Source organism: Equus przewalskii, chromosome 5 (genome assembly GCF_037783145.1).
Source record: "Equus przewalskii isolate Varuska chromosome 5, EquPr2, whole genome shotgun sequence".
Lineage (NCBI taxonomy): Eukaryota > Metazoa > Chordata > Mammalia > Perissodactyla > Equidae > Equus > Equus przewalskii.
The window spans coordinates 64,357,743-64,378,725 of NC_091835.1; the positions used below are offsets into that span (position 1 = coordinate 64,357,743).

Genomic DNA, 20,983 nt, shown 5'->3' on the forward strand with positions numbered 1-20,983 from the left:
GAATTATACTGACACGATAAATGCTCTATAAATGTTAGCCATTACGTCTACTAATAATGGTACCTTTACTACTGCTACGAACTGTATTTTGCCAAGGAGAGAGGAGACAGAAGAAGGATGGGAAGAAGAGAGTACATTTGGAGGAGGGAATGGCCCGCAAACCACAGAGTTGTGAGCATGCCAACTGGAGGTGTGGTACATGTATCAAAGATGAATGATGAGGTGGTCTTGGGTTCAGAGGAGGAAGGTGCTTTTCTGCCATCCCATTCCTAACCCACCCTGTACCTGTAATTCTCTCTGCTCTCTTAGTCACTTATTATATGCCAGGTCCTGAGATGCTAATGAACATTGAGAACATAGGTCTCAAACCCTAACAAATTTACAATTTAGCGAGAGATTCTGATACATATATAATACAAGTGAATACATGCTGCTAAGAATACATTATATATTCTGTATGTAAAAATGTGTTACTGGTGCAAAGAGGAGGGTGTAACAAATTGACCTGAGACAGTATAATAAAAAGTGGTAATTGAGCTGAAAGTTAAGGATGAATAAGAGTTTAGCCATAAATGATAGCATAAAATAATAAACATCCAATATGCTTGTCATCACTAGAATAGAGAAGGTAATCAGAATGCCCTTTCCAAGTAATTAGAGCAACAAAGAAACCTTCTGCCCTACACTAGAATATTTGGAAAGTATAACGTCTGTATCACAAGGTCACGGGTATTTTCTGTTGGACTCATCCTTGATAAAACTCTGATGTATTTCCTGGAGCCAAACCACCTATGATTAAGTCATATGACTTCAGAACTATTCCTTTCTTCCATCTTCCTATCTTTTAGCTCTCCAGCTTAGACAACTGGCAAGATAAAAATGAACATGAAATGTTGAGAACAACCAAGAAAAGGCTATAACCATTGTTCACTGTCTTTCCCTTCCAAGTGAAAAAATAAAAGGAGATTCCATAAAATCATTCCACTTTGGTGTCATATGTGATGGGTGATGTGCTTCTGGCATTTTTATTCTGTGCCTCATGTTGACATTATAGCCATGGGGGCGGGGGTAGGGAGGAACTAACTTTCTCCTGAATGTTCACTAAAGATTCAAAATGGACAATGAAGAGATCAAGCTCTCACACTGGATTCAGCACAGAAAAGCGGCTACAGCACAGGGGCTCAAGTCAGCCGGATTCCTACCCCGCAACTGAGTCACTGTGCGACACTGCAAAAGCTACTGAACTTCTGTAAAACGTGGACACTCTTGTCCTATGGCACCTCTGGAAGATTAAGTAAAAGTAAAGGTTAAGTAAATTAATAAAATAATCTAGCACATTATAGATATTTCATAAATGTTTTTTGAATGCATAAACTTACAAAACACAGCTCTTTTCATTCCTCACCTTTTTTGAAAATACTTTATTGATTTCTAACTTCAATAGTAATTGTATTCACTTGTTAGGGCTGCCATAGCAAGGTACTGCAAATTGGGTGGTGTAACATGAATTTGTTGTCTGACAATTCTGGAGGCTAGAAGTCTGGGATCAAGGTGTTGACAGCAGTGGTTGGCTCTTTCTGAGGGCTGGGTTGGCTCTTTCTGAGGGCTGGGAGGGAAGGAGCTGTTCCAGGCCTCTCTCCTTGGCTCGTACATGGCCATCTTCTCCCTGTGTCTCCTCACCTCATCTTCCTTCCACACATGTCTGTCTCTGTGTCTAAATTCCTCCTTTTTATAAGGACTCTTATTCCAGTATGATCTCATCTTAGCTTAACTAATTACATCTGCAACTAATTCCAAGTAAGGTCACATTCTGAGGTTCTGGGGGCTAGGATGTCGACATACAAATGGGAGATGGGTGCAATTCAACCCACAAGCGTAATGAAGGCTTTGTGTAATAATTCAAGCAGTGTGGAGGTAGAAAAAGTTAATGGTCGTGACTGACCAGGTGGCATAGTGGTTAAGTTCTCACGCTGTGCTCTGGCAGCCCAGGGTTCTCAGATTCAGATCCTGGGTTCAGACCTACACACCACTGTATCTGGTGGCATCCCACATACAAAACATAGAGAAACATTGGCACAGATGTTAGCTCAGCAACAATCTTCCTCAAGCAAAAAGAGGATTGGCAGCAGATGTTAGCTCAGGGCCAATCTTCCTGACCAAAAAAAAAAAAAAAAAAGTTAATGGTCTCCTCCCCTGATGCAATCCCATTCTTCTGCTAACATTTTGGGATGTATCCTTCCATAAGTCTTTCTCTGCCTACACACACACACACACACACACACACACACAAAATCACACCACATATTACATAGTTTTATGTTTAAACACAGAGTCTTTTTATAAAAATTCAATTGTATTATACATATTGTTTAGCTCCTTGCTTTTTCCACTTCACAATGTATCATGGATATTTTTCTAAATCAATGAGTATAGACCTATGTGAATGCCTAATATTCTCTAGTATAAATAAATAATCTATTCAATACTTGTTCTATTGGTGGATATTCAGAGCATTTGCGGGATTTTGGTATATCCCCTTTTCAAATGCAGCAATATGCAATTTCAGTCAGCTTTTTCCTCACAACTCGTGCTTTTATTTATGTAAGTTAGATTCCTAGAAGTGGCATTTCTAGGTCAAAGATATGCACATTTAAATTTAATATTACCAGATGACTTTCAAAAATGTTTTAGCAGTTCATACATTCACCAGTAGTGCCCAAGAAGTATCAATTTTTCCCACATTTTTACCAAAGTAGATTTGATCAGTTTTTTAAAATTTCTGTCTCTCTGACACATGAAAAGTATCTCTTTGTTTCTTTAATATACTTGTCCCTTACCACCTCTGAGGTACAGCATCTTTTCAAATGTTTATTGGCTATTGGTGTCCCTCATCTGACAATTGCTAGATCATCTCGTGTACCTGTTTTTGTGATATGTTTCTTCTCTTTGAACCATTCACAGGACTCATTGTGTATAAGGGAAATTAACACCTTGTCCTATGTTCTGCAAATATTCTTTTTCAGTCTGTTATTTGGTTTTCAACTTTGTAATGGTGTTTTTTCCCATTCAGAAATTTTAGGTTTTTGTGTAATCAAATTTGTTCATTTTTTTTATGATTTGTGGATTTTTCTGTCTTGCCCGCGAATACCCCTACCCCCAAGATTAGCAGTCTCCTTCATTATACTCTAATATCCTCTTTGTATTTGTTGTAAGTTACAACTCTGTTTTTCTTCCTTCCAGGTGAATGTTCCATTCCTTTAACACTGTGTGTAAGGTGATTCTTTTTCTCGCTAAATTGAAATGTAAGTATCACCACATCCTACATTCTTGTTTTAAAGAATACTTGTGAGGCTGGCCTGGTGGCTCAGCGGTTAAGTGCACATGTTCCGCTTCAGCGGCCTGGGGTTCGCTAGTTTGGATCCCAGGTGTGGACATGGCACCACTTAGCAAGCCATGCTGTGGTAGGCGTCCCACATATAAAGTAGAGGAAGATGGGCACAGATGTTAGCTGAGAGCCAGTCTTCCTCAGCAAAAAGAGGAGGATTGGTGGCAGATGTTAGCTCAGGGCATATCTTCCTCAAAAAAAAAAAAAAAAATACTTGAATTGGTTTCTGTGTTCTCTGTTCTGTTTCATTCATCAATTTGTTCATTCTTGAGCCAATATTCGTATTATTTTTATTGTAAAATAAAAATAGGCCATATTGGAAGTTTTAATATCTGGTTCCCCTTTGCTATTTGGGTGTTTTCTCATAAATTTCTTGACAACATTTGTGCACTTTTTCTTCCATATTAACTTTAGAATTATTTTGACCAGCTAAAAACAACAACAATAGCAACAATGAGACTCTGATCCAAATTGCTTTAAAGTTATATACATATTTGGGAATATTAATGATTTTCCCTGTGCAGGAATCACACACATCAAAACCATAAGGTTAATATGAAAGCTGCGGCTCGGAAAGGTTCTGTAACTTGCCCAAGGCCACGCAGCCGGCAGAAGACAGAAACCGCCCTTCATATCTCTCTGGTGCAAATTCCACATTAATCACCTCCTTCATTCATATCAGAGAAGGAAGGTGATAAATTAAATTACTGAGATTCTCTTGAGTAAAATACATGGCAGCTTAACCATTTACAAGGCTGTCAGACACAAGCAGAGCTTGACCAAGCATGGCACCAGTTCATAAGTAAATTGTTAGCTTTTAGCCCAATAAACGCTTTCTCATTTTTCGAAAGATCTAGATAGAATTAGAATGAGAAATAGACTTCCACTTAATAAGTACCTGGAAGATCCCTGGCTCAAACACATCTTTACTGGTGTGGAATTCTGTTATTATAGCTTCATTTTTTGGCTTAAAAACTTATTCTTCTAAAATGTACCCTTATAAAGATTACTGCACCTATTGGTATGAATTGGTTTAATTGCTACTCTTTAAACAACCAGCTAGCAAAGTCTCAATTGAAATAGAAGTTTGATCGTGGGTGGTGGAGCCTGGAGATGAGAGTGGTTTGGGAAAATGGGACAGCACCTCAGGGTAGCCAAGGTGAAATAGGACGCTGGAGGAGAGGAGAAGCCTGGACAGGTGGACGGACTGACGAGCAGATAGCTTGAAAGGACCCAAGGGCTGGGAGAATTCTACTTATTCTGCTTGTGTATTATGCATATTTCTTTAAACTATTGGATCAAAGGCATGCTTATAATTTCCTCAAAAGAAATCACTGGGCATGGCATAAACTGACGAGTGAATAATTTTCATTATAGAGAGAAGTAATGTCAAATTATTACTCCAGAATGTAGGCTGAAATATCAATCAAATATTCATTAACTTATTAAGAAGATTGGCATCTATCCTGAATTTACCATATGTAGCTATAATAGATTTGCTTAAAACATTTTCAAATAAAAGGGAAGTTATTTTTAAATGTGATACGAAATGTCCATTATTTAAGAGTTTAAAAGACATATTGCGATATTCTGCACTAAATACAATATTTTAATACGGACTGGTGTCCCAAACAATTATATGTTATTTGCAATAGACATATGCCTTCAAAAAAAAAAAAACAAACAAGCGAAAAACCCCCTTTAGGAATGGAGTTTTGTGAAAGTGGTGCTGGATTAGAAGTTACAGGCTGTGTCACTCTGCTGGGGACATTGCACACAGTTGGGAGAGGATGCAAATGAGATGAGGCGCAATACAGGCTTTGAGAACTGCAAAAGCCTACAAAATGCAAAGCTTTCTATTACCATACAAGGCTCAGTGTGCTCTACTGTGGTGTGCCTAAGTAAGAATTTTAAATGCCAGTATCAAAATTTAAATTCAATAGAAATCTCACTATTTGAAGGATTTTGCAGTTTTTTGTAAATACACCATCCCTAAATCAAAATTTGTTTTTGTAAATTTAACTTATTTGGTTTTCTTAGAATGAGGTTGCTTTACTGTACAAATATGATAGTTTCATTTTTGTTCATCTCATTGATTGAAAACATTCGGTCCTCAGAGGTCTCCTAAATGCTCCATTCGGGAGTGACTGCGTCCCATTCATGCCCTCCTTGTACTGGACACAGAAAGCAAAGGCAGTGCTGCCACCAACAGGAAAATGCAAGACCTAGGATCTCCTCTTAAACCCAAATCCTCCATTTTCCCCACTTAGAACTCTTGTTAAATAAACTAAGGCATAGGATGGGCAACAGAAAAACAAAATGGAAAAGAGCTCCTTAGATGAATGAAACTTAAATTTAAAACTAAACAAAATTACATCCTATAACAGCAAAAAAAAAAAAGAAGGCATTGTGGAATAACAGACTTCAAGGCAAATGTTCTGGGTGTAAGGTGCAGTGCAGACATCGTTAGCAGCGATTGATCTCCATTAAATATCTAGTAAGGAGTCTCCATGAGAATATTTGTCCTTGTCTACATGACTAAAATACAAAGAAATAAATGCCAAAGGAAATACCAGCGTGCATTTAGTAAGAAATTTGGTTTGTGTAATATAATTTCATGACTATGTTGTTGTCTAAGGGTATAGATGTGTAATTTGCACTCCGCTCACTGTGAAGTTTTGTTTTTCTTGCAAAAATAAAGGTTTTATGTTATAAAAGCATCACTCAAAAGGACCAGGAAAAATGGAGTACTAACATTTAAAAGGTATGTAATATGATTTTTCTTAAAACTAAAACTATATAAATTATAGTTTATCATTATATAAATTAATATATGTGTTATAGTTTGTGTTTTAATTTGGACATAATTGAGGTCTACATATCCATATAAGGCTTTTCCAACTCTTACCTTCAAAGGCTCCCCCAGTCCTTGGTCTGGAATCATCTTTGTGAGCATTCGAGGAAATTAGAAAATGTTCTTTCTGTAGTCACAGCCATGAGAAGAAAATTGTGGGGTGCCATTAAACCCCCAGCTCCTCCCATCCATTTTTTTTAACTACTCAACCCTTCTCATTTCAAATAGCTCAGAATTACAAAAGACCAAAGTCCTCACTCAGTTACGCCCACACAATTCCCACAGCTTTTTTGTAAATTTTATTAAACACATCCGAAGCTACGTTATCCCAAATGAACATGGTATTTATTTATTTTACTTCCAATTAATATTTGTTTGATATTAAAGAAATTTCTTAGAATTTTCATGAAAATCATCAAAGGTCCTAGAAAATCAATTTTAGTCAGTGTGTTTTTAATTCTTGACTTTCGACCACCTGTTAAGCACTTGCTGTATGGCCATCCCTGTTTGAGGCACTGAATCTGCCAAAATGAACATGGCACAGTCTTCTTGATTCTAAAACTAAGAATTAATAAAGGAACAATTTTTTATGTCTAAACTTTGAATGTATATATTTGCAGATACTCCATGTAGAATTCACAATGAACATGAAAGGTTATAATCACAATTATTAGTGAAATTTCACAACTCTGATAATGCCCCTAGCTTGTTTCATCCATCTGTTGGTACTCAGTGTTTCAGTGTTGAATAACACGACTTTTTCTTCCATCAAATTACATCATTTAGACCACACTATTCTGAGTGTGTGATTCTTTGAAAATGAAGATGACATGATTTAACAATTCTTAAAAGGGCAGAGAGCACAGATGGGTTCTAAATTCCTCCACCCCATGTCTTCTTTCTCAGCAAACTTTCGATCCACACCACACAGCTGTAGGAAGGTGCGCCATGTTGGCGATTTGCACTGTGGCTCTCCAGCCCATCATGCTTCCCCAGCTCGCACTGTCACAGTAGCCTCCCAGCTAGAATCCTTGCCTCCAGACTCACCTACATGTCAATCCGTTCTCTGTACACTCAACCATATTATGTCTATTTAAAACCCTTCAACTTTATCTTAAAACCATCGGTATAAAATCCAAACTTCTTGGAATTTCTCTTGAGGACCTTCATTATCTGACCCTTCCTTAGCTCCAGCTATACCGACTTTTTGCAGTCTCCCAAATCGTGCTTTCTTTTGCCTCCTGACCTTTGCATGTTTTAGCCCCTCTGCCTGGAATTCCCTTCTTCCCTTCTGTTCCTTATTCTGCCTAACCTTTATGTGTCCTTCAATGCTCTGCTTAGCTATCTTCTTCCCCAGAACCTTCCTTGATTCACAAACAGGTTAAGTGTCTGTCATAGAGTGGGTTAAGTGGTGCCTATCACAAATTCTTCCATAGAACCTCGTGCTCACCCTATCCTATCTTAGTGCATATCATTTTTTTGTGACCATCTGTTTAATTATCCATTTCCCCAATTATAAAAGCAGGGAGTCGGCCTTATTCATCTTTGAACTTTCAATCCATGACATACAGTAGTGCTCAACAAAAATCTACTGAATAAAGAACTGAGGAGTAAGTTTGCTCTTCCTAAAATGAAGCCTATAGGCCTGTCCGCTCATATTAGCATGAGGTTCTCATCTACAAAATTGAGCGCTCACGGAGGACGGATAACTCACAGGAGAAGGTTCTCTTGCTATAAATTATGCAAATGGGAATCTGTATGAGGATAACTGCTTAAAACATTTTCTTTTGGTTAAGCATTAAGAATCACAGTACATCTGATTTTTAATTTACTGATGAACAAGGTAATACAACATATCAGAGAAGGGATGGAGAGCTGAATGCAAATTGAGAAGTCATAAGCCATGTCTCTTTGTCCCAAAGGACGGCCCATTGAAGGTTGATTAATAAGCAACAATCAGTTGTCTAATCACCTTTCAGGCTTTGTCAGATGGCCAGCTGTCCTCCCCGAGTGACACCTTTTTCGTCTCCCTACTGTATCACATCTCCCTACACATGAGTATCCAGAATTAGATTCATTGTTCACATAATACGAGATATGTCAATACAGGCTGACTAAAGGCCCAGGCATGAAAGTAAACCTGGTCGTAATCTATTCCCACGGCTGCCACTGATACCAGACTTTCTTCATCACCCCTATAGGTCCACTTCCACCAGGTAATCCTTCCCAGCATTAGCAGTCTAGGATTTCATTCTTGTTCTTAACACTCCTGTGTTTCTTCATCTATGTGCTTCTATTGCTTTTAATTAGTGTAACTTCTTGAACTTCAAAAAGAAACCAAGAATACTTGGCACCAATTAAAACAAAGAGGATTAATTACCAATTCCCAGAATCCATTTCTGCTGGTGGTAACATGTCTCTTCTTCACCTGTGAGAATAAACTCCTTTAGCTATCTAGGATTTTTGCTTTAAATGCTGAAAATGAAAAATAAAAATGTTGGAAGTGCTCGAAATAACAAAACACAAAATTTCATATTCGGGGTAAGGTTTGCCACCAAAATAAGCAGTATAGATATCTTGATAACATCTCTTTCCTTCTCGTGTGTAAGTAAAATGTCTACATAAAATAATTTTATCTTATTAGGTTAAATAGCAGCACTGCTGAAAGCAATATGTTGGGGGTTACTACAGGATAGTCTCATTCTTCCAGGATTTGATTAACATTTTTTTCAACTGTTATTTCCCTCAGCTACAGGATGATAAATGGCATACATAAAAGTTAGCCTACAGCACTGTAGGATTATGTGACTTGTGAAGCATCAAAGAGGAATTAAATAATGGTTAATCCTGGTCTAAGATTTGAGTGTGTTTTATGGTGTTTGATAACTGCAAAGCAGTGAAAAGGTTCTGAGCTCTGAGTCTCAGTCCTGCTTGTACAACTCTAGGTTTGTGATTTGGGGCCTATCAGTTCATTATCCCCGCCTTCCTTCTTTCCTTCCCTCCCTGGGAAAATACAAAGATGATTTAGCCAATGTCTCTCAAGAGGTCTCTGATTCTCAGTTTCCTTATTTGTAAAATGAGGCTTTCTTAATGAAGATTAAATAAAATAAAATATGTTAAATAAAATAAAATATGTTAAAGTATTTTGTAAGTGGTTAGAAGCCATGCAGATGTTAAATGTTATTATAATAACTAAAAATAATGATGAGAATGTTTAATGAATAGAGGTCCTCCTTAAAATATTTCTTTCTCCTTTTAAAATCTTTATTTGGAAATAAATTCAAACTTACAGAAACGTTGCCCAAATAACAATAGAACAAAGAACACCCTGATACCTTTCACCCAGATCATCTATTTGTAACGTTTTACCCCATTTGCTCCCTCTTTCTTTTCTCTCTCCCTCTCTGTCGCTGAATTTTCTTTCCTGAACCAGTTGGAGATGTTACATGCATTATAGCCCATCACCCCTAAATATTTCAGTATTTCCTAAGAATACAGGTATTTGCTTACATAACAATAGTATAGCTTTCAACTTTAGTAAATGTGGCATTGGTATAGTACTTTCATCTCGTTTGTCATCCCTATCCCAATGTCATCAATTGACCCAATAATATTTTACAGCATCGTTTCACCTCCCCGAGTATGGGATTCAGCCTAGATCAGCTATTGCAAGTAGCTGTCAGGTCTCTTTAGCATCCTTTAATCTGGAATGTTTCCACACCCTTTCTTTGTCTTTTATGATATTGACAATTTTTAAGAATAGAATCCTCCTCTCTTTTTTTTGTAATAGAACATTCCTCATTTTTTGGTTGTTTCACTTTTTTAATGATTATTTTATATTCATCAACTGAAGGTTCTATTCCTACCCCTGGGAACCCAGAAGCCATCCCTGTGCGTAAAAGGATAGCATACGCTGGGTGTCTGACTTGCCACAAGTGATAGTGTAGTGTTAATTCCATCTCCCTCCTCTCCGGCCCTGTTTCTTCCCCTCGTTCTTCTATTGTTCTGTTGATCCTTAGACGGTGACATCCAACTACTCTTCCTTCTTCTTATCTGCACTAAATGGATCATGAACGGTAGGTCATGTCTGTCCCCCTCATTCCCACAGGAAGGAGAGGGGCACACGGAAGAGCTGATGGTTCTGACAGCACCACAAGGGGGCTGCATCGCGTTTTGTTTCTGGTTCTAAATCATCCTTGATCCTTCTACTGCATCCCCCACCTTCCTAACCTCCGTAGGCTCTTCCTACTAAATGACAGATATAGTTACCTTTCCGAGTTTTCAGGATGTACCTTGAACCCTAGAAGAACCAAATGTGTTCAGCAGGATTTATTATCACCATTTTGCAGATAAGGAAACAGAGGCTCAGACACATGAAGCGATTTTCTCCATAATCAGGTGCTTAGAGGTCACCATCTAAGATTCAGGCTGAAACCCAAGGCTTCTGCTTGCTTGTCCAATGCTTCTCCACTACATTTTGATGCCTCCTTACAGTAACTTGCCACTCATAGATCCTCAGTAATTCTCTGGCGTGGTGGCCCAAGACACAGTACACTGAGGCTAATCTTCCTCCTGCTTTATGGAAAACCGTAGTGGTGTTTTCAGATGGCACATTTAGGGCATGTAGTGCTTACACTCTTGCTGAAACAAACTTGAAATTTGGCCAAAATATAGAAATACATTTATTGTAATTTGCATTTAGCAAATTTGAAAGAAATATATAGCTCTGAGAAATCTTCCATAAGTATTCATCAGAATCAGTCTAAAGAATGACAGCCTTTAAATGAGGAGTTCATATTGTGAGGATCCTAACTTGCAAATACACACAATCATGGAACACATCCAACAAAAGACAGGAAAAAACCTAAGAGATCCTCCCAACTTCCTTATTACAGTACAACTCATGCCCATTAAAGAAAACGTATAAATATGCAAACTCTGAAAAGGGAGGACACTAACCACCTAACAAATGTGGAAACTAAGAGATCTAGTCTGAAGTGTCTTGAATGTGGCCGCGCTGGCCGTTACTAACAGAGCTGGGATCAGACCTCAGATCTCCTGGCTGTTAGTTCGGTGCACTCGCCTACATTTTATGAGTTATTTATGATATATAAATTCAAAAAGTTTCCAATCCTCTCATATAGAACAAAAATATACACTGACCTAAATTATATAGAGCCAAGATAGACTTTTAGAAAAATTAAATATTAAATTGAGCAAATACTTTTTTTTAAAGAAAGAAAATTCATTGTAGGGGGCCTTTACTGAGGAAAATGCAGATAAGATATCTTTAGCCTCAGGCCAGTAGGAGAGAGAAAGGTGTATGACAGTTGTCTTCTTTCTTCAAGGATTTTCTCAAGTTGGGCAGTCAGCTGAGGCTCGGGATGTTTGTGATAATCGCACCCATTTCAAGTTAATTTTGGTCTATGCTACATGATAAGAGTTGAGGTTCATTTTTTTGTATGTGGATGCCCAATTGTTCCAGCACCATTTGTTTGCTGTTCTGAATACTAGATTATGAGATTAACTCCAAAAAAATCTCAAACATCAAAACGACACACAGGCATCATGCATACTGCATGAGCAAGCTTTCTTCCCCTTTAAGTAGATCTCTCTAGGAAATAGAATTAAGCCTTTAAGAGTTCACCCAAAGATAATGAGGAACTTATTTTTTCTCAAAATATAGTGAAATAAAAGGTAAGCACCCGTGTTATCGTATGTCATAAATGCTCTTGGGAGTTTTCTTAAAGAAATCACCAGTAGGAGTTAAAGAGAACAAAATTTCAAGAAACGTAAAGGAAGCAATTATTAGAATTTATCAAACATCCAAGGTATAAGAAGGCAGAGTATAAAATCTGCAATTCGCTTAAGGAGCTTGCTACAAATGCTCCAGTTCCAAAATGATTTGCCACTTCACGATGGGTTGAACTGTTCAAAAACTGTCCACTTGGTGGCACCATGGTGCTGCCGCAGGAATGAGCCTGCTGATTCCAGCAAAGGTTGTTGGGGACTGATTTCTTACGTAGGGTTTCATGATTCTTAAACATGTGGTCATACCACAATACGTGTCAACAACAGACAATTGCCCTAGTCATTTGTGCAAGGGAAGAAAAAGAAAAAAGCATTTGTAGGTTGCCCAAGCAAAACAGATTGGGCAGGATTTAAGAGGACTTGTAGGGCAGGTTGAACAAGTGGATAGATGAAAGCCAAACCTGCTTTTTATCTACATTCTTAGACGGAAACACCTCTGTAGGGTTTTTTCTCTCTCTCTCTTCTTATGACTTGATTCTGAGCAGAAAAATTGACATTAAAAACTTCAGCCCAAATGAAAGCTCGGATTGAGCTTCATTTGCTCCTTAATACATGTTTATTGAGCATCCGCTCTGCCATCATTATTGGGCACCATAAGTTACATGATAGAAGGCTAAACACAGTTCCTAGGCTTGATGTTCTTTCAGTCTACCTGAGAAGACAAGATGTACTTGTGAAACAGTAATGGCTGAACTGTGTGCTGAAGAGAGAGCCAACTGGGAACCATAATTATGAAAGGCTTCACCAAGCAGGTGGGACTATAGCTGGTCTTAAAGAATGGCTTCATTGTGGCAGGCAGCCTGTTGCTGGACAGCTGAGTGGAAACAGCGCAGGCGGGAGTAGGGCTCCCGTGGGCAGTCATTCTGGTGGCGTGGCTGAGGAAGGAGGAGGTCAGAGCATCCTGCTGTGCAGCAGTCAGCTGGAGAAGCAGCCATCCCAACGGGATTTCCCTGCCTCTTCATCCAATTGAGCCATTACGCAATGGATCTGACTCATGGATCCAGTTTTTAAATTATGTAGATTTTTTTCTTCCAGACATTGAGGTGAACACAATCTATTGATTCATTTCATTTATATTTTGTGCAGTTGAGTTAGAAATTTGAGCACCAAATTTGTGGGATGTCTATGAAATAATCTGGTAGATCATGAACCTACAGAATAAAGTCCATACTTCTTAGAAAGTGTTGATGATGTTTGACAGCTTGACCTCAGTCCATACTGAAGTATGTAGGGGTGAAATTATATAAAGCCTGGGTATTCTTTAACATATTTCAGCAGTAAAAAAAACAATATATATTGCAGCATCATATAATTTTGATAATTGTTGATTCTGAATGATGGATATAGGAATTTATTTTACTGTTCTATTTTGGTGTACATTTGAAGTGGTTTTTGGTACCTTTTTCTTAAAAATTAGTTGATGGTTTGAAAAGATAATTCTGGCACTGGGCAAGACTGAGGTTAAAGGAGGTGGGTCCAGGTGAGGATGTGGATGACAAGGAAATGGAGCAAAATGTAGCACTAAGCCCTCTAACTGAGAAAAGCACTATTTACCAATTTGTTCTACCCAAAGCATGGTGGAAATAATGTCTGTCCTCCCAGAGAGATTTACCAGTTAAAAAAGAATCTTCAGAAAATGGACTGCTGCTTCTCGCTTCAACCCACTTGTCCAGCTGTGACAAGTAGGAGTTCAAGAGATAATCAGTCAAATGTGGATTATCAAGGACCGTGCATTGGGAAGATAATAGCATCTACTAAACAAAGAATGTGTGCACACAACTGTTAAGGTACTTCTGCACAGATTCTCCCAAACATCTAAGAAAAGCCATTCTTATGTGTGCCTGTCCTCTAGAATTCCTCTGGCATTCTATTCTCTCATCTGCAGGCTAAAGAGAGGGAGGCTAGCAAATCAAGAAACATTGAAAAAGAAAGAAACGATTTTTTAAATGAGCCATTGTGTTATAGTGGATGAGTAAGAAAACAGCTTAGAATTCGGATTCTTCCACTTTTGAGTTGTGGGATTGAGGACAAGTCATTGAACTTTTCTGAAATTCAGTTTATGCATCTATAAAATAGTGGTGCTAATAACGTCACAGGTCTGCTGTAGGAATAGACAGTGTAATGAAGTGCTTTTCTAAGTGTTTACTTGTGGCCATAATTTTGCACTGCAACATGCGCTCTCCTCCACCTTCCCTTGTATGCATTCCCACCAGTCCTGAAGTCCACAGCAGAGGAGGATAAATACACAAGATTACAAATTATAGGGTCAGGAGAGACCCAACCAGGTATGAGATGAAAGCCATCTGGGAATGATAGGAAAAGCGGAACCTGGTTGGTCTCCTCCAGGCGGAAGGCAAGCTGTAAGAGCAAGCCAGAAGGTTGGAGAGAGAGAAGGAAAGTGTGGGAAGCAGCCTTAAAAAGCAGAATGATACTAAGGAGCAGCACTTCTCCCTCCCAATGTTTCCTTCTCTGTGGAGGGAGCTTTTCTAAAGTAACTCCTGGCCTCTCTTTGCTCGCTCACTTAACTCCTGTACCAGAGAGGCGGGGTAATGTATCTGATTGGTGAGTTTGGAATAAGACACACGACAAACATAAGCCAGCCCTTTCCTCTTCCTTTCTCTCGTGGCATCTGCAGGCCTGCCAAGAGCATGAATTTTGGTCTGCTTTGTTACTGATACCATTGTGGTAAATGTACCATGGGTACATGGCAAAAATGGGCTTTCCAAAACTGAAATCCAGAATTAGATAGAATTACCCACATATTCCATAGGTGCTAGAAAATTGCAGTCCTACCTCACAGAGGGCAAATTCCAATTTACAGCCAAGCTTACCAGATGACTAACCCGATCTGCCATGAAATATATTTATATAATTGTAATATTATAAATGGTGTTGATTGGTTCCAACTTTCAAATCATCTATAGACAAAGCATAGGTGACATATCTAGTTACAGAATAGAACGTAAGTGCTATAAATCTTGATGGTGTAAAAATAATGGCATTATTGACTTATCTTGGTGTGTAGAGGAGAGAGAAGGTTATGTACGGAATTTTCATGTTCCCCCAAATTCATATGTTGAAATTCTAACCCCCATGTGATGGTATTATGAGGTAGGGCCTTTGGGAGGTAGTTAGGTCCTGAGCGTGGAACCCTCCTCATGAATGGGATTAGTGCCTTTATAAAAGGCACCCCAGAGAGCTCCTCACTCTGCTCTCTGCCTTGTGAGGACACAGTGAGAAGATGGCCATCTGCAAAACAGCAAGTGGACCCTCATCAGACACACCATCTTCTGGGGCTTTGATCCTGGATTTTCCAGCCTCCAGAACTGTGAGAAATAAATTTCTGTTGTTTGAGCCACCCAGTCTGTGGTACTTTGTTATAGCAACCCTAACTGACTAAAACACATGCTCATCTTTTAAAAACGTAAGTCATTTGTCACTCTCCTGCTTGAAACCTCCATGGCTCCCTACTTCACCTGGAATAAAATCCAAACTGTTTTCTGTGGGCTTCTAGGCCCTATAGGCTCTGCCTCTGCTCTGCTCTTGTCTCATCTGGTGCACATTCCCCGCCACTCACAACATGCTGACCCACAACATTCTGGCCCTATGACAGCTTCTGAAAAGTGAAAACATTTCCACTGCTTTTGTACCTGCCTTGACATGTAAATGTGAAGCCCATATGCTCCCCTCTCCAATGCAATTTAACTTTCTTTCTCCCTCAACAATGTATACAATATTATATTATACATACAATAATATATTGCTCCTTTTCACTCGTGTTTGCAAGATCTGTCTTTGTTGATAACTCAACTTAATTGCTTTACAGTGGCCCACTGTATGAATAAGCCTCGTTTATTCGTGCATTCCCCTACCAACGAACATTCGGATTGTTTCCAACTCTTTGTTTTTACTAGTAGATTTTAGTAAATACCCTTTATCGAATTTAAGAAGATTCTTTATCACCTGACAGGACTTTTTTTATAGTAAGTAAACCTCAGATTTTATCAAGTATTTTTATTACAATTATCTGCTAAGATGTTTATATAACTTTACTTTTTCTATCAATGTATTAAATTACTTGCATAGATTTTCCAATATTAAACTGTTCTTGATTTGTGAGATAAGCTCAGCATTGGTCGTGATTACCATTTTTAAATACTGCTACCTGGATTTAGTGTACTAATAATTCATTTCATAATTTCACGTCTGTGTCCGTAAGTGGGATTTGTCAATAAGTTGATGGCTTAGTTTTAGTGTGCAAGGTTATACCAGGCTTATGCAGTGAGTTGAATGTCTTTCCCTTTTTTTCCTCTTGTCTGAAAAAGCTTATCTACCTGTTCCTTGAAACTTTCATGCAACTCATCTTTTGTTACCTGAAACACGCTCTTTTAGAGGAGTAAATCAGTTAAAATGATACAATTTATTTAGTGATTTAATGCGAGCTCGGCTAGCCAAAGAGTGAAAAGAAAGATATCTTGGACTCTCAAGATCTGGTAGTAGAGCTCCTTTATTCAGAGAATAGCATGGGGACAGGACCCATGGGCAGTGAAGAGCTGCAATGTATTGAGGGTTAGGGCTAAATTTATAAGGCGTGGCTACGCGACTTATTTTTCCCAGACAAAGGAAAGATGATGTAAACGGTCATTAAAATGGTATCAGTGCAGGAGGGGTCTGGATACTGTGTGGTCGTATAGCTTTAGATATGAATCTGGTCATATAGATCGGCATGTAGGCCAGGATGCCCTGGGCTTCTCTCCCTGGGGTAGCCTTGATTCACATCAGTTATTCGTTTATTTGAGTTTCCTATTTTTTCTGAGTTTGTTTTAATATTTTTTTTTTAGAAAATTGTCTATTTAAGTCTTTAAAATTATTGGTAAAAATGTTGGTTAGTCTCTAAAATTGTATATATACTGTGTGTGTATATATATATATTTATACACACACACACACACACACACACACACACACACAGTGTTTGTGATTATACCCTGTAATTATGTCTCTGTGTTCCTATTGCAGTTTATTGGTGGCTGCTTTTATTTTTTTGGTCAGTTTTCTTAGGGATGTATACTTTTTGTCTTTTCAAAAAATAATTTTTGGGTTTGTTAATTATTACTATTGGTGATTTTTCTTGGCTTATTTTCTCTGTTCATTTCTGCTCTTATTGTTATTAACTTCTATTTTTTGTGTAAGTTTACTGTTTCATTTGCACAGTGTCTTGAATTAAATCATGAAATCGTTTATTGAAAATAATGTTTATTGTTTATAAGTAAATACATTAAAGCATAAATTTCCTCCTAAATATTATAGCTGCATAATACAAATCTTGAAATGTAGTGGGTTTTTGTTCAATCTTAAATATTTTTACCCTTTTTTGTGTGGTTTTCTCTTTAGCCCATGAATTATTTGGGAGTGTTGGAGTTTCTTAAAGCTGTTATTTTGGGGGGCTGGCCCCGTGGCCGAGTGGTTAAGTTCACGTGCTCCGCTTCGGTGGCCCAGGGTTTCCCCGATTCGGATCCTGGGCACGGATATGGCACCACTCATCAAGCCATGCTGAGGCGGCATCCCACATGCCACAACTAGAAGGACCCACAACTAAAAATATACAACTATGTACCAGAGGGCTTTGGGGAGAAAAGGGAAAAATAAAATCTTTAAAAAAACCCTATTATTTTGTTATTGCTTTCTAGTTTAATTACATTATAGTTAAAGAACATGGTCTGTGTGGTAGTAATTCTTTGAAATTTGTTGAAACACTCTCTGTTACCTAATACATATTCAGTTTTTATAGATGTTCTATCTGTGCTTGAAAAGAATTTATATTCTTTCTAAATTGGGCAAAAGGTTTTGTATGTGTGCATACGTGTCTATGTATGACAAATTCTTAATTTAGTAGATCAAATATTATTTATCCCTACTAATTTTTACTCTTGTCTATTTTGTCTGTTTTTAATCAAGGTTTTTAAAATCATTCAACCATGATTGTGGGTTTTTCCATTTCTCTTTGTGGTTCACTTGGTTTTGCTTTTTGTAGTTTGAGGCTGTGTTACCAAGTCTATTCATGCTCATGATTATTATGCTTTCTTTGTGGATTGTTCTTTTATCATTGTGTAGGTCTGCTTCAACCCTATTAATGCATTTTATAAGTTCTCTTTTGTTTGACTTTAAAATCTTATTACAGGTTCTGTTCTGATTATGATCCTAGTTTTACTTTGTGGTTTCATTTTATGGGCGTATCTATGAGCAGTAAATAGCTTAATTTTAGAAAACCTTTTATTTGTATTTCAATAGCTGAATTTGATCCATTTATACTTATTTTGCTTATTGAGACCTCTAGAATTATTTGTCTTATTCTGTGTTTTATGTTTACCGTGCTTCTTTGCTTCTTTTCCACAGTTTCTTTCCTTTAGTTGATTTGATAAAGTTATTTATTAAAAGTTTGAAAATCTCAGTATCTTTTTCTTCATAATAAAATTATAACTCTTTTAACTATACACTGAGTTTCTCCCTCCCATTTACAGGCATTATTTAATTAATTTACAAGTGTGTTTATCAGTTAGGCATCATATTTTCTTTTTTTGTTAGAGTAAATCTTTGTAAAAAGCTCTTTAATTGAGGGCTTGTGGAAAGAAAACTCTTTTTGTATATCTGAATGATGTCTGCATTTTAAACTCCATCTCGAACAATAGTTTAGCTGGGCATAAAATTATATTTTAGGTCTGCCAATAAAACTCCAAGGAATTGGGGCAAACAAGTCCTTCATGGAAGGGGAATCTAGGCAGCACATCGCAGAGTCCATTGCACCACAAGTCTGCTGCCGCCCTGACATAATTTGAGAGATGTCACAGACTGAGTCTCTGCAAGAGTGGCTTGGCCCACATTCTAATTGCTCAACGGTATCATCCTCCCTTACTACCCCATGTAGACCACTTTATGTAAATGCTTTAGCTCTGGCAGGTGTCATAGCTCTTTTTTAGCTTACCTTCACAGTCTAGGGGGTCTGCTACAGTCCCCAATTCCTTTTACAAGAAATGAGTCTGGAGCAAATGTTGCTAGATCTTGGCGGTGGTGGTTTTTAATTCAATCCGAGAGGGTTTGAATTTTCATCACTTCAACCCATTTCTATTTATTTTGATTTGTGCTGTGTTAGAACTTACTTATGCTATCTTATTTTGTATTCTATTTACTGTACTTTATTTTATTTCTGATTTTCTGTCTTCTACACAGTAGGTAAAATTTTCTTTGTCTGATGTGAAAGTTATACATTCTATTTTTATTCTTCTTGTGAGGACTCATTCTTGTATTTATTTTCCTTTAAATTTCTTAGCCTTATAGGTGATCTGCTTTTCCCTGAATAAGATCCCTGAATGAGTGAATAAATGAGGAAGAATATGATGTAAATAAGGGATGCACTAAAACAAAATGACAAAGTTTAAAATAAAAGGATGGGCCAAGATTTTTCAGCCACGTCCCAGTTAAAATGAAGCAGAAGAGGGACCAGTCCTGAGTGGTTGAAGTTCCACGCACCCCACTTCGGCAGCCCAGGTTCATGGGTTGGGAACCCAGGTGTGGACCTACTCCACTCATCAGCTGTGCTGTGGAGGCATCCCACCTATGAAGCAGAGGAAGACTGGCACAGATGTTAGCTCAGGGCGAATCTCTTCACAAAAAACAATAAAGCAGGATAAATTGTATAAAATAGAATCCAAGTGAAAAAGAAATGAATAGTGTAAAAGTCATCAATCCACAATAAAAAACATATCATTGACCTTTAAGCACTAAATAAAATAGTTTTAAAATATAGAAAGTAATGATTATTAAAAATCAAAGCAGAAACAAAGACATATAGTCTGGAAGACTTTATAGACCATTCTTAGCCTTTGACAGATCATGTACGCAAAAAATAAACAAAGGCATAAAGAATTTGAAATATAGGGAAAAAAGGAACCCTGCAAAAAATACATAGTTCCTTGTGTGTTTGATACATATATGAAAATTGACAGTGTGCTAGATTCACTAGGTTAGCCGACCCAACAATCATTGTAAACTTTGTAGTCTACCATAGAGACCGGAAAACTGAAAAGGAACCTGTCTGTAGGCTCTCCTGTGGCTGGGGGTGGGCGCCCACGTGGTTCAGTTCTAGCAAAGACACATCAGCACAAATCCGCTAGTGCTGCCTCTTCACCTTCTGCTTTTCTTCCTGCCTGGACTGTACACGCTTACCCAAGACGCAGCACCATCTCTCCATATTGGCGGAGCAGGAGAAGAGAAAGAGCCTTGTTCCTGTGGAGATCCTAGACTTCCTTCTGTGGACCTGTTCCGGGACACAAATCAGACACTTCCTCATTCCAGCCCCTTGATTGGGTTTTCTGGCACTTGCTGCTGAGGCTAATTTACACAGCCACAAAGAAAACATCCATAAATACGCCAGCACAAAACCTGTGCAGGACACATCCTCAACCACAATTCAACAAAACTAGAAAGAAATAATAAGGGCTTTAAAGTCAATTATAAAATTTAAAGCATTCTTCTCAGTAACTACTAGCAAAAGAGGAAAGTAGAATGCAAATATATACTATTTGGACAAAAATAAAATTAAGGTATTAAATTAAGAATTCTTAAGACATAATAATGAAATTACAAATTCTACTCCCCAGAATTCCTTATCTACCCTTTCTGTTTATTTTTTCCCCAAACTTTATCACTTTCTCATATACTACATAATTTACTGCATTTTCTACTTAGTTTCCACCTGCCCCACTAGAATGGAAGCTCCATGAAGCGAGGATTTCTGTCTGTTTTATTCACTGTTGTATCCCCAGCCCTTGAAGTATTGCCTGGCTCACAGTAGACATTCAGTAAAACTGTTGAATGAGTTAATAACTCCACTGAAAGCCAAATGCACAATCTTGATTTTTATCATTAAAATAAAA

At 37.9% G+C, this 20,983-nt stretch overlaps 1 long non-coding RNA gene across 2 annotated transcripts in view; it reads left to right on the forward strand.

Annotated features, from left to right (window-relative positions):
• LOC139083557 (uncharacterized) overlaps positions 1-19,890 on the forward strand; it is a 75,320-nt gene extending 55,430 nt beyond the window's left edge. The window contains exons 2-4 of one of the 2 annotated variants that reach the window (XR_011540388.1): positions 3,241-3,302; positions 6,087-6,149; positions 19,378-19,890. This is a non-coding gene — a long non-coding RNA (uncharacterized lncRNA). The remainder of the gene's footprint in view (positions 1-3,240; positions 3,303-6,086; positions 6,150-19,377) is intronic. The other variant, XR_011540389.1, reaches the window with a different exon arrangement.
• Positions 19,891-20,983: the final 1,093 nt, after the last annotated feature.